Raw genomic sequence first — 14,760 nt, 5'->3', positions numbered from 1 at the left:
GCCATTTCTGTTCCAGCCACAAGCGTTGCACAGGTCAAAAAAAATCCATTCAGAGCGATCCTGGTCAGCTCTGAGCACAGATGGTATCTGGGTCCCTGGAAGGTCACTTTTCCTTGCTGGGATGTCTGCCTGCACACGAGGTACAGGCAGATGCAGGCAGCCTTGCTGTGCCACTTTCTTCCTAGGTGTTGCCTAACAACTGAGAGGATGCAGAGAGCCTCAGAAAACTTCCTTGATTATCAGCCCTTTCCCAGAATGGGTTCTGGAGTCGAGGCAATCAGCCATTCTGATTTGCTTTGAAAAACATGTATTTTCAGTATTCATGTATTTTCCCCTTCTCTTCCCTTCCATCTTGCATCCCCACACACTTCCTTTCATTCCCCTCCTTCCTCCTCCTTTTCATGAGCTATTTTCAAATGCCAGGAAAGGCGAGATCTGAGGGGAGGAGGAGTAACTGAAAGAAAAAAAACATGGTGGTGAAATTATTTCACACATTTATGGAAAAAAAAAAAAAAAAGAAGGTGTGGGTGTGGGGAAAGAGAACAGTTCCAGTTCCCAGAAGACAAAAAGCAACTTCATTCATTCCCCAACGTAATTTCATCAGGTAGGAAGGCTTAGTTGCATTTCTGCAGCCCTGCAGTTCCCAGAGATGTCCAAGTTGTCCCTCCTGCTGTGTTGCCCTGACCTGGAACGGGTTTGGTACTGGGAAACTAGGGTAGGAGGATGCCAAATGGGGGAAAAAGGAAGGATGAGCTTCTGAAAAATGTGGATTTGATTAAAGCAAACCTGGCCCTTGGAAGGGTAGGGGAAATACTGCAAATATCACCAGCTTCATTGGAAGCATTTTTTCACACAAGGACAGTATGTTGGATGATTTCCCGTATTTAATAAATAGGATTAAACCTAGCAACAACAGCTTTTGCTGGGAACTAGGAGTTTGGATTGTGATAAATTTTTTAGATGACAAAATCTTCTTATGCTCAATTGTTTTTTCATGTTACTGTTAAAACTGGATATAACTGTTTTGGCTTGTCCAACCGTTCTTGAAAGGTGATCTGTTTATCTTACTGGCCCTCTGACTCACAGCCACTGGAAAAGGGAAATAACCCAAATCGTCAAGGAAGCTCTTCTGAGTAGCTTACTGCTGAGAAGCTGGAGGTAATGCTAGAGGACTCATGCTCTGGCTGTCCCACACTGAAGTTCTGTCCTCTTCATGCCATGGAGCTTTGGAGAGGCCCTGGGCATGAATTTGGAGATCCAGCAGCAGGAATTAGCCTGCCCATCTCCCCACAGCTGAACTGGGGATTTTGGAGCAGGCTGGCATTTCACACCTTGGCGAGGGTGACATTTTCTTTGCAGCTTTTCCATGCTTGGAAGATGGCATTTCACCCCAAGAGGAAGCTGGTATTTATAAGGCAGGGCACTGGCATTTCATTCATTGTTACCATCCAGTGATTCAGACAAGGTCTCTTAGCTGGAAAGGTCAAGTAGGTCTCTGCTGTTCTTTGCTGCTTTTCTTTCTTTTTCCTTTTTTTTTTTCCCTAAGGGGAAGAGGGAAATACAAAGCCAAGTCACATGCCAGAAGTGCTGATTGCCATTTTTCTTGCCTTGAAAATTAAGGTGTGCTAAGCTACATAAAAGCTGGGACTTTCCAAAGTCCATCTTGCAAGGGTGTCTTTGGAAAGGTCCTTATTTTGCTTTGAGTTCCAAAGGTACAAACCCAGAGCTTGGTGCTGGGGCAATGTGGGTGGTGGCAGCAGTGTTTGCCCCAGTGCTGTGCCAGTGCTCACCATCACCCCAGCTGTCCTGCACCATCCTCCTTCTTGAAGCTGAAGCCCATGTGAGACTAAAACTCCATCTTTTCTGGCCAAACACCAGGTTTTGTCCCCAGAGTTGAGAAACAGGATGGGAAAATCAAGTGCAAGTCACCTCTGTGACTATGGGGTTCTTGGTGGACTGGGGCAATCTAGACACTGCCAGGGCCTGGGAAACATAAATAAAATCAATAAGAAGCTGTTAAATTGTGCCTGAGCCTCGCAAGGAACAGCGTGGGGAATGCTGGCTGCAGAGATGTATCTGCTGCCGCTCCGCGGGCCGCGGCACATTCATTAAGCATCTTTAAGATGGATACACCCCCCAGTTCACCTCCTGCAAAAGCCTGGGAATTTATTTCCTCCCGAGCCACGCCATCAATCACGGGCGACAGCAGCGCCTCGCAGCGCGGGGCTCGGCCGCGCAGCAGCCGGAGCGGCGCGGGGCCGGCTGCCAGCACCGGGCAGGGGCTGCTCGGACCCCACGGCCCGGCTGAGGAGAGGGGTCCCATCCCTCACTCTGCTCACAGCCGCTGGGGAGAGGCTGCCTCACACTGTGGGAGTCCAGGGCTTCCCTCTGGCTGCCCTGGGACCTGGCAGGGCTCAGGAACCCACTGGACAGAGCCCCCAGAGACACTGGCTGTGATCTCTGCCCATGGAAAAGAGTTTCCAATCTTACAGGATTAATTACCAGCTCTGAGGGTTTGATATAAGTAATCATTAAGTGTGGCACAGGTGCAAAAGTAAAATTTTGGGATTCTAGATCCTTAAGGGGACAAGATGGAGGAAATTGGGTGTGCCTTGTCCTTTTTCTCCTTCTCCATGCCCTCCATGTCTCACTGTGGTGTTGGCATTTTTCTGTTGGTTCAGGCTGGGGACACACTGTCCAACGTAGGTGACAGATATTGGCACGTTCTTGTAAATGCAGCCCAGGGAGTTTCTGGTATTTAATGTTTGTCACATCCCACTGAGGGCAGAGCCCCACACGCTGCCCTGCAGGACAGAGCTGGGCAGGGCAGCAGAACATGTGAGAGATAAACAGAATAAACAACCTGGAAACCAGCACAGACCAATTATGGCTTCTGCTTTGGCAGCGGGGCTGACAGACAGAGACTTTCTACAATCTCGGGATCATTTAAATATCACAGATTCTGACATCACACCACAAATGCATTATTGCACCTTTTCTGTGCTGTTCAGGACCCCGCTACCTCGGCCCGCCTGCAGCCTGTCCCTACTGCTCTTGGTCATCCAGCACTGCCTGCATCAGTCTCTAATCCCCATGGGCCAGTGGCTCAGAGAGGAGTTGATGGTCCCACTTCTCTCCCCTCTGTGCATCTCCCTGTGATCCTGGCCCCTGCTTTGGCATCCTGGCTCTGCTCCCAGCCCAGCATTCCGTGCTTACTGGGAGAAGGGCCCTGCCTTGTGTGTGTAAATGTGAGAGCCTGAAGTCTGGGCAGAAGATTTTTGCTGTGCCTGACTTGATGCTTGTAGCTTTTATTGGAGCAGCCACACAGGAGCAGGACAAACCCAGCAATCCAGGGCAGTATGGGGATGCTGACCGATGGCTGAGCTGCTTTGCTTCCCCCTCCCCTCTCTGCCTGCTCTGTTAGTGATGCTCTGGACTGGAAAGATGTGACAGGTCCACTTAACATGAGGAAAGCCCAGCTGGAGGGGGCTGAGTGACCCTCCTGCCCTGCACCCAGCACCCTCTGTCCAGCACCCAGGCCCTGTGGCCGCCCCTTTCCTTCCCGGCGCTGACATTTCACCCTCCAGTGCCTTCAGCTGTCAGCCAAGCTGCACATTACTTCAATTTATGCAGAGGCCTCAGTTTTACTTCTTGCAATTTCTCCTGATGTTTTTAATTTCCCCCCCCCCCCATCAGCTGGGAACCTACAGATTATCCCATAAGAGCAGAATAGAGACTTGTCAACCTTTCTTACGTTCTCCTTGAGATGAAAATAACTTCCTGAACCCCTTATAATGCTTTATTTTCTGCCACTTCTGCTACTCTGAGTGTAATTTGACTGACTAAAGGATCTTGAAGCTAAAGGTAAAAAAAAAAAAAAGATAAAGTATACTAATAATAATAATGGTAAAAACTGCTCCTGAGGGGCTGATAAAGGCCTGGAGATTCACACACTGGCATTGCTTGCCAGGGCAGGTGTGAGTACATCTTTTGTTCCCCAGCTCCATAAACCAGTGCTGGGGGTGGGGACAGCCTCTGCAAAAATGGGATGTTTTTCAAGAGAAGAAAGGTATTGTGTCCCCTGTGATATGGAAATGAGCAGGGAGGTAAGGGCAGGCAGAGAGGATTTCTGATGGTAATGAGGTTTTACACTGGCTTTCTTGCCTTGCCTCCATTTCTCCCTTTCAACTGTAGGATGGGGTTTCAAAGGCTGATGTATTCTTTTCCTTGGATTATTTGTCATGGTTTTTTTTTTTTAACCTTGCCTGTTGTGGTTTTTAAAGATAAAAGGTGGGAGCTACAATGAAGGAGAATTTTCCTTGCCCTTCACTGGAAGGTCTGGGAGATCCTGCAGAGTTTTGGTGACTGGTTAAGGATGCCATGAGCTCTCATAGGCAGGTTAGATGGGCTTGGGAATGCTTTTCGTCTCCCAGCCTGTCCCACAGCCTCAGCAAGGCTAGAGAGGGATGTGACCTGCTGGCTGGATGGTGCCAAACCTGAGACCATGGTGGCTGTACCATCCCCAAGCACGTGTCACAGGTCTGTAGCACTGGTGCAAACCAGCCTCTCCACAGTTGTATTCCACTTGTAACTCTGGGATGTTGCTTGTGGCACCTCCTTTAGAGAAACAGCCTCACTTTCCCTTGACATAGCTGAAGGCTGATTATTCCTCTTGTTCCTAACTCAGCTGCTGCAATATTCCTTGTGACTGTCTAGCAGTCAGGCCTTATTTTAGTCTCAGTTTGCCTAGATTCCAATCTCCAGCCACTAACTCTGGTCCAGCATTTATCTGCTGCCTCAAGGAATGCTCTGTTTTCCAAAGCCCTTCCTCACGTAGTGCCTCTTGATGGAACAGACTGGATACAAACCTCCTGTGCAAACAGTTTCTGGTGGAATACTAAGGCTTGGGCTGAGTTCAATTATTTCTGTAGAACATAGGCTCTTTGCTGAAAAGGTGCAGAACCAGTGCTGTGAGCCCATGGATGTAGCTGCCAGGGGAACAGACAGCTCAGGTCAAGGGGAATGAGGGGGGCATGGAGGGACCCAAAGCTGTTTCTGGGCAGTGGCAGGGCTGCTGTTGGCTCTGCTGCCACTGACTTCCTGCAAGGCCAGCAGTGCAGTGAGAGCCATGGCAGCGAGGGCAGCCAGGCTGAGCTCCTCTGTCAGTGCTTTTCATCTGTTCTTGATCTGAGGAGCTTCACTGGACCTCCCAGGGGAGCTGCCTGCCCCTCCTGCCCCTCCTGCCCCTCCTGCCCCTCCTGCCCCTCCTGCCCTGCAGTGAAGGAGCACTGAAACGTGACTGCTTGCCAGGCTGCCGTGTGTCAGGAGAGCTCCCAGGTCAAATCCACTCTTTGGGAATGTAAGTAAAGATGCCTCATGGTGAGTTGTGCTGGTGTTAATTCTGGAACTCCCTTTCTAGCCAAAGCCCTTGAGCCATGCTGGTGTTGCTCTCCCCTTGGCCAGCAGACATTGCTGCTCAGCTGTTTGGTTTTATCCCTTCCTAATTTTACAAGAAGTGACAGTAAATCTATTCTGTATGCACAGGACTGTGTGGGGTGTTTAAACAACCATTTGCACCCAGATCAGGTGATGGCTTTGGGGTATCTCCTGGCAATGTGGGTTGGTGCAGGATATATTATGCTGTAAAAGTTAATGTTCAGAGCCTGATATTCAGTCTGCAAGAGCAGGAGAGCATTTGGCTATGAGCTGTGCTGTGTGGGGCAATCCCATGGCCTGTGGGTGCCTGGGGTCTCAGAGGTGTCACCAAGGGGTGTCAGGGATGTCACCTATCAGACCTTCCTGCAGATACTGCCATTGAAGGGCTCCCAAGCACAGCCAAGAGTACCTACACAGCTTGTCTGCACATCCAAAAGGGTGGGAGGAGGAGGAGGGGGCAGGGGGAGCAAGGGGACATGGCAGAGGAAGATAAGGCCATGGAGCAGAGGATTTGTGGGACGTTAATGGGCCTTGAATTGGCATTATGCCCCAGCAAGTTCTCATTTCCCTGGCTCTGTGCTGGCTCATCCCCACCCCAGAGCAGAGAGGGAGCAGGATGCACCCACAGCTGAGGGCTGTGCCCCAGAACATCATGGCCAGGGTGTGCAGGGAGCCAGTGGCCCTGGGACCTTGGGCACACAGCAGGTGGCAAAAGGGATAAAGCAGAGGAAAATGAGGTTGCTGCACTGCTGCCCCATGGGTGATGCTGAGGGAGATGCTCCATTTTAAATCAAACTCAGATCAAAGTGGAGATGGCTCCTCTGCTGCTTGGGGATGCACAAGGCTGTGTCTGAGCTCATAACGTAAGGGCAGCTTTTACTACTCAGAGCTATCTCCTTGCTCTGCTTCACTCCTCAGTGCCCTCACAACAACCCAGTATTTGCTCTGCTTCATATTCCATTGGCTTGGAAGAACTGGGGGGAGATTGCTATGGCTTCCCCTCTGGGCAGGAGCGGCGGCAGGACTTGGCCTCTGCCTGCTCTGAGCTGGGCAGGATGCTGGCTCTGTAGGAAAGGTATTTTTGAGGCTTCCTTTTTTCTAGCACTGGGGTAGGGTATTCCTCCCATAAGCTCAGCCTGCACCCCCAGGGTGAATCTCTGATGAGGAGCCGAGGTGCAGCAGGGCTGGGGACTGGCAGCACAGTCCAGCCCCATGGGAAGCACTGCAGCTTCCCTCTCCATGGGGCAGGGAGAGGCCATCGCCTCGACCAAAGCAGAAATGCTCCAGTGTTGTTACTGGGTCTCCACTCAGGGATAACAGCTCTTCTCCTCTGCCTCCTGAGCACTCTCAGAAGCAACACCATGACTGCTTAAGTCCTTCCCTCTGTCCCCTGTGTCCTTGACGTGCCACCCTGGGGAGGGCTCAGCCATCCAGGAACATGACAGCAGTGCTTGGCATAGGCTCGGGAGCATCCTTGATGGGGTGTGCTGGGTTTGGTAGCCACTGGTGAGGGGTCAGCCCTGGGCATGTGACTGCAGGTGCTTTGGCCCTGGCATCTGCATTCGCCCTCCTTCATGACCCCCACAGAGCTCAGAGCTGCCTGGGACAGGTCTGAGAGCAGCAAGGAGACGTGGTGGGACAGTCACCTGCAGGCCAGACCCTGCTTGGTCCAGAGTTCCTGCAAGACTTTTTCCCTGCTCTCATTGCCTTGCTCAGGCCTGGATGGATGAAATGGACTTTAGAGCCCCAAATCCCTTAATCTCCAGTATACTTAGCAGTATTAGCCAGCCTACAGAAGTCATATAAACAGTAATTGCACTCAGTGGAGGACACTCTCACAATTTCATGCTGGAAGAAAACGTGTTTTTCATTTTCCCCCGTCTCCCACCCATCTATGCAGAAGTACACTGGAGCCATGATAGGGATACGTTAAACATGCAGAGAAATGTCATAGCTGAAATACAACCTGCTCTCCTGGCAATTAACTGAGGCAGCCTTGCAGAAGCTGTGCAGGGTGAAATCTGCTCAAAGTGGGACCAAAAGCTTCAGCACATCTTAGCTACTAATGCTAAGCAAGTTATGCTAAGCAATTAATATCCTTTACTTCTTTACAGCTCTCCCTTTGTTTTTATTAAGCATCCCTGCTAATACATTTAGCAAAGCTTGCAAAGCCTTTCAAAAAGCACGATCAGCTTCCATAATCTTATATACAGAATGATCACAAGCACCAGGCCTAATAGACTCAAAGCTAGTACGATTACCACTGGGTGGAGCAGGAGGTTATAAATTCCTGTGGCTGTAGATGACCACCCCAGGAGAGTTTCCACCAGTGGTGTTCTCCATCTCTTTTTCCTCTTTTGAACACAGGCCGCATTTCATCCCCACTGTGGTGGACAGTGATTATAATTTCTTTCTATCAATTCATATATGTTTTAATACTTGATGTAAGTCATCATGTTGTGATAATTTCCTTACCAGCATTAAGATTAATTCCAGTTGAAGTAGGTAACAAGTCTTTAACTAGTGTATAATTAAACTGTAACAACTGGCAGGACGTAACAGGAGCTGTATAATTAAAATCATACCCTATAATTCCACTAAAGTTATGAATGCAAATATTCGAATGATTACTTGTATCTGCAATATCACCTACTAATATAAAACCACAAAGGGTCCTTAAGAAAACATATCCTTTTCCAATATATATAAGTGCAGTTGCAGAGATTTCATCAGCATGTGTTTCAAAATGATAAACATTTTGCTCAGTGTTCAAGACGTGTCTTGGGGTTTAATGGAATTACAGTTGAATCCTTGTTGTTCCCATGTACTTTTGCCACCTGCGTCCACTTTTTGGTATCTATGCTTTATGTTCTATGGGAAAGAGGATGATTGTATTGGGATTTAGTGCAACAGTTGGCTATGTGCTGTATACTGAGGAAACCTTATTGTTAATGGGGTCATCACTGGGCAAATACCATGAGGATTGAAATTGTCTTCAGCTGTATTGTCCCAAGCTACTTTTCAAACCTCTGTGGATAGGGTGCTGCATTTGCCTACCCTTGTAATTGCTGCCACTGTGGAGTGCATCCACGGTTGAGTGTGGATACATCTAAGAGCTGGTGAAAGATTGCCCTGGACCATTCCAAGTGCCTCTACAATCAGCTAGTGGTCTCTCATTAATTTTCTCCCACAGAGGCAATATATCAGACAAGAGCCATTGATTAGTCCCCAGTGCTAATAAAGAGGATTGCAATGGGTGCTCTAATTTGCTTAAATCACTTGTTGTTGCACTTAGTTTATTTAGGAACACTTCAACATCTATACCATTTAGGACTCCCAATCCTGTCCCTGTAATACTGGGAGGGTTGCATCCCTCCCTGTTTGCTTTGAAGGGGGATGAGCAGGGAAAGGGTAATCACTCCTGGGTCAACACTTCACAAGTGATGTTAATTGTATATTATTACTTCTTAAACTATTATCTGTCATCACACAACAGCTGGTATTATCAAGGCAATGAGACCTGTCCTTCTGCTTACCTCTGCCCAGGCTAAGTTATAAACCTTACCTGATGGACACCAGGAAGGAAGATCCTTCCTGTCAGGTGTTTCAGGAATTGGGAACCTTGTTCCTATATAATCTAGGAAAACTATCTTCCCTTTGGATTTGTTAACTTCCCACTAATCCAGATCATCCATCATTTTTATCCTTAGCTATGCTGTAGCAGTAACAGAGTCAATAATACCAAGAGTAGTGAGATGTCCCATTCGTTCTTAGCTGATGTGAGAGTTTTTCCAGGAGTCAGTCATTTGTCAGCTGGCTGGCTAGTTACCACCTGCTTGATGGGAGAATGGTGTATCCATCTTTCTTTTCCTAAACTTTTAACAGCAAAATAGGAACATAGTAAGACGGTATATGGTGCTTCCCACATGGGTTCCAGTTTGTGTTTTCACGAGCACATGTTAATTAAAATGTCATCTCCAGGCTGTATATCATGGACCTGTATTTCCAGAGGTGTGGGCTGATACTATTGAGCATATTCTGTTATTTTCAAACCCCTCCTGCATTGTGTCAACCATTCATCAGATGAGACCAGTAGGTGTCTTAACTGGATATTACCTTCTTTAATAAGCCCCTGTGTCAATCTTGTGGGAAAGGCTTCTACCCAGCCTGGTAACTGATGTATTATCACTTACAAATGTATTCATTGCTGCTATATCAGGCAGGGCACTTCCTTCCCTAATTTCTGTAGTGGCCTTGGTATGTGGCTGGACATTATAGCAATTTCTCTGGGTAGCTGGGGCTGATTCCAGCACTTGTGCATTCCTTCTCCACTCGATACTTTTCCCCAGTGATGTGAAAAATCCTCATTTTTTCCATAGCTTTGCCATTGTGTGGCATACCCTGACAGCATACAGAAAGTTTTTTGGCCCGTTTCTCTTTACTCAGTTGTTCTGTACATGTCAGGGCTGTCAGTTCACCCTGTCCTTTCTGGGAGTGTGCCGTGGCTGCACTAAGCAATTAATAACCTTTATTTCTTCACAAATAAAGGATATTTCTTCACAAACAAATAGGAGCCAGTCTCTCATCTTTACAGCTGGGTGTTTGTACGTCCCACGCCTGGTGCTGCTCCTGTTTGCAGAGCCGATAACTGATGGCAGAGAAGACTTCACTGTCTGAGGAATACTTATGCAAACAAGAACAATGGCTTAATAGGGAACACCCGGAGAAATCTCCAAAGAAAATGCCATAAATTCCCCTTCCCGTGGATTTATGGGGAGATTTTTCACAGATATTTATTGTTTCCCAGGTGTGTTGTTGTGACTCCTTTGTGCAGATTTGCATGGCGTGCTCCAGGAGCTGATGAGAGGGGAACGCTGATGGGGCAGCCCAGTGCTCATACCAGGATGGTAATGATGGAAATAGCTCCTTAATCCCTTGGTGAATTCCTCTTGTGTGCAGTAGCTGTGGCTCTGCCAGCACCAGCTGAGCACCTGGAGAGGCTGGCAAGTGGAGCTGGGTGGATTTAGGTGGCCCTGATCAGTTTAGATGGTCCTGGTGCAATACAAGGGTAGGTGACCTGCCACAGCCCTGTCTGAACGTGCTGTCCCATCCACCCCTTCATGGCTGGGCCACACCAACACTGCCCTGCTGCTGTCCACAGCCAACCCATTGAACCACATCTCTTTTTCTCTTCCTTTCCAGGTTCCTTGTCTCACCAGCAGGTCCTTGTAGGATTTCAGCTCTGGTAAGTGCAGTTGTGTTTTCTCCTCCCTGAGCCTGTTGCGAAAGTGTTGCATGGGGTTGGAAGGGCACTGGGGCTGGGCACCACCACTGCTCCCCAGGCAGGGGGAAGAGCCTGAGTGTGCCCCTGTTAAGGAGCCAGTTCCTGCTGCTCTTCACCCCAGAATTATTTCCCCTGTGTGTGAAAATGCTCTGAGATATGTCTGTCAGTGTCCTCCCATAGTCCGTGAAGGGAAACAGTGTGGGCATCTTTAATCCTTCCTGGGTAATCTTTGTTGGATGGGAACTGAAACCCTTGGTGATTGGCATGATGATTGTAATAAAAACTGGGAGGTATTTCCACTGGCTGTGACTCAGGGGACCTTTGGAACAATAAGAAGGTGAACTGATGGGTGGAGGGAGAGCACAACCTGCCTGGGGACCTTTGCACAGGAGCCAGGCCTAGAGGAGCATTTAGGACCTGGAAGAAATGTGAATGTCAGAAGCTGCAGTCCTGGCTGCAAGCTAGCATTGTCACCTATAACCTTTCCAGGGATGTGCTCCTCTCAGGCCACCCTCTCTGCCACCAGCCACCCAGCTGACTCTCCTCAGGGACTAGTGGGTAGAAGGATAACATTTCTGGGCTTTCTCAGGCTCAAGTCCCTGTGCCATTCAGTGTTTGATGTTTTCACACTTGTAAAGTCCCCATGGGTTTTCTAACCTTACCTTTAACCCAGCAGAAAGGGTCCTGGTTCTGTGCTGAGGTAAATCAGCAGGGGTGTCTTGCAATCAGCACTGCTGCCATGTATTGTGTCATCTTAACCTTTGTCCTCTTGATGTGTTTTTTTTTTAAAAAGTATGCATTTATCCAAAAAAGCATTCTCTTTCTTTGATGCTATCTGTTGGTTTGAAAATTAAATCCCATGGAAGGCATTGACATCAGCCATGTGCTCAAGGATTTGCCACTGATGTCCCAGGTTGCATGGCCTCATTGAACTTGAAGGGTTTTCTTTTCTTTAGCTGCAAATGTCTCATTGGGGCCTACAATTATTGAAGGGAGGATTGTTATGGTGATCTCAGGGTTTTGGGGTGCTGCTGGCATGACCTTGCTCTGAGACAGAGCTGTTCTAGAATGGGGACACCGCTGTCTGGGGCATATGTAACCATGGCAGGGGGCAATTAAGGTCCCTGGTGCCTGGGGACCTGCCCTGATGTCCTCTGCTTGTGCATCCATCTCACCCCAGGGCATCGGGCATGGTGTGAGCTTACCCCAAAAGCCATTCCTCACTCCGAAAGTGTGCAGAGACTCCTCATCCATGATGCTTTGCTCGTGACCTTGGCAGCCTCAGCAGGGAGCAGCTCAGGCCCTTGGGAGAGCTGTGCTATGTTGAGGAAGCAGCACTGCCAGACTCCAGCACGTGGAGAAACTCCAGACAATAGGCTGATGAACCAATCGAGATTTTTCTGTGTCAGGGCTGTGTTACGTTGGGAAGTGAACATACAGCTCTGTCTTCCCAGACAATTCCTGCAGGAACAGCTCTGGCCACAATCCCTCCAGCAGCAAAAAGCAAGTGTCTGTAGCTGCAGAGTGGGGACAGGCAAGACAGGACCCATTGGTCCTCCAAAAAGGGGAGAAAGTGGAAAATGGCTTGGAGGAGGGGGCAGTGGGGGAGAAGTGGCCATGGTGGTAGAACTGCCTCTCCTGACACAACATAATCAGCTCATGGCTTCTTCTCCCCAATCCTCCTATACCCCTCCCACTGCACATCTCTCCCCAGATGTGGCCATGTGTGTTTGCAGAGATAAAAGCTCTCTTCCCACACAGGCTCTTCTTCCCCAGCATCCTTAATCATGAGCCAATGTGGCAAACAGCCTTCCTGAGAGAAGCCCTGGGCTTGGCTCTTCACTCTCCCTCCCTGCCTCCTGCCTTTTCCCTCGGCTCCCGCTCTGTCCCGCACCCCGGGGCTCCCCCACACCCCTGCAGCCTGCACAGCCATCACGTGCCACTGATAAACGAGCTTCATCTGCACCCAAAATTAATCACATTGTCATGCTGGCAGGGGATGAGGCAGCTGTGCCGAAATGCCTGAATCCCTGGCTAATTTATCACAGGGGCTGGATGCAGAGCTGCTCCGCAGCTCCTGCCGCATGGGGACATGCTCCGGAGAGGCAGATGGTGACAGGGAGCTGTGAGGCCTGGGAGTGAATGCTCAGGAGGACACATTCTCCTCCTTCCCAGAGCTCAGCCACTGATTTTCAACCAGGAGAACCTGGTGGGAGGTTGCCAGTGCCCAGGAGGGCCGATGCTGCTGGCAACAGCCCAGCTCCTCTGAGCCACCTCGGACCTGGAAGCTGATGTGTCCTCCTGCACTGGAGCATGCTTGGGAACCTGGAGCAGAAGACTAATGAAAGAAATTAATATGAGGGAATTATTCCAGGATTTCCAAAGCTATGGTCTTTGTGGATGGTGGAAGCAGGAGGCAGCCAGCCAGGCTGATGTGTCTTGTTCGCTTCATTGCTCCAGTTTTGCTCATCAGAAGCAAAGTGTTCACTGGCTGTGCCTGTGGTGCCTGTGATGGGCTGGGATCAGCATGGAGAACAAGCTCCAGGGCCAAGGGCTTGCAGCTGGGCCAGTATGGATATTCTCAGTTCAGTCAGAGAGAAAAGGAGAGGGATTCTGCCAGGCTGAGCAAGGGAAAACGCTACTTGTTAACAAAGTTCAGTTCTCTTCTCACCTTCTGACTTGGAGTCTCCTCTATCCCCGTCCTGCCTCAACAGCGACAGGCCAGTTCCTGGTACAGGATGTCAAGGATGGGGGCCGGCTGTGATGTTCACTCCTGGTGTTGTGCATCTTTCTGGGATCCGCATCATCCTGCTTGCCAGCTGCTCCTCTCCACTTCAGTGTGGGTTTGCTGGGCAAAATCTCAGAAGTCCATCCCTAGGACAGACATGGGTTTCTCCAATACATTCACTCCTGCTTGTCTTGTGGTAATTAATTACTAATTCCAGACCAGACTCAGCTCTGGAGTGCTCGTTAACTAATTGGATGCCTTCCAGCAAATCCCAGCAGTCCCTGCACGATGGGAAAGTCATGCATTCCTTGTCTGCTTCCTCATTGCTTTGTCCCCCCGTAGTCGATGGGAGCACCTTGGAAGAGATCCACTGGGGCTGCTCTCCTGGAGCTAGCAGGGGGCTGCTGACAGCACAGCAGGTGCTTTCCTGGGGGTGCAATAATGGACAGCAAAGCAAAGCAATACACGGATGCCCTATAAAGTGACTGGTGGCATCCTTTGCTGTGCTCCCAGCTGCTGGAAGAGGCTGGAAATCTGCTCTGCCCACTGCCCACTGTTGGGGTTTCACACCAACTCCCTTTGCAGCTGTTGTCAGATATGGGCTTTTTCCTCAGCCTTGCAGAAATGCTGGAAAACTCTTGTCCTGTGCAGTCTGAAGCTCTGTGTTGCTCACATTTTGCTGTCATGGGGAGAACTGGTCCCATGTTTTTAGAGAAAAGAGGCTTTTACCAATAAAATTGAGTTGCTGGTGCTCCCAGCAGCTTGCCCAGACAAAACAGTAAATGGCTTTTGTTAAACTTTAAATCTTAACTTACAAGGGCATGGACCCCCTTAGATCAGCCATAAGCTGGTGTGCAGATAAACTGGTGTTTTGAGGAGGGAGAAGGGGTGTTTTGGTCTCCTGTGCCTGTGAGGACCCTGTGGGGTCTCTGGCCACTGGGCACCAGCAGTCATGGGCAACTAAGCAAGAGACAGTGGAAAGCTCAGTCTGAGCATCTCTGAGCTTCGTCCTCAGACCCTGCAGCCTGCTGTGCTGATGCAGGAGCTCTCCTCCCTACTCACCTGCATGCTTCAGAGTGGATTTTGGGGCTTCAGAGTGGATTTTGGGGCTTCAGAGTGGATTTTCGGGCTGGGCTATGCTTGTGACTCTGTTTCCAAACTCTTTGGAGAGGCAGATGTGTGCATGCCTGTGAGCAGGAGACATGTCTGACCTGATGTTCATCCTTATTTCAAATCCCCCAGGGCCTCTGGGGGATGATGCAGCCTTCAGTCAGCACAGAGGAAGAGTTACAGTTCTCTTGGCTCAGTTACG

General features: G+C 49.4%; 1 long non-coding RNA gene across 1 annotated transcript in view; it reads left to right on the top strand.

The window, feature by feature from the left end:
• Positions 1-12,871, top strand: part of LOC110479822 (uncharacterized) — a 52,370-nt gene extending 39,499 nt beyond the window's left edge. The window contains exon 3 of the long non-coding RNA XR_004148733.2: positions 10,639-12,871. This is a non-coding gene — a long non-coding RNA (uncharacterized LOC110479822). The remainder of the gene's footprint in view (positions 1-10,638) is intronic.
• Positions 12,872-14,760: the final 1,889 nt, after the last annotated feature.

This window comes from Lonchura striata, chromosome 11 (genome assembly GCF_046129695.1).
Source record: "Lonchura striata isolate bLonStr1 chromosome 11, bLonStr1.mat, whole genome shotgun sequence".
In the NCBI taxonomy this organism is placed as follows: domain Eukaryota; kingdom Metazoa; phylum Chordata; class Aves; order Passeriformes; family Estrildidae; genus Lonchura; species Lonchura striata.
Note: the sequence above shows the minus strand (reverse complement) of the source record. Positions and strands in the feature narration are given on the sequence as shown.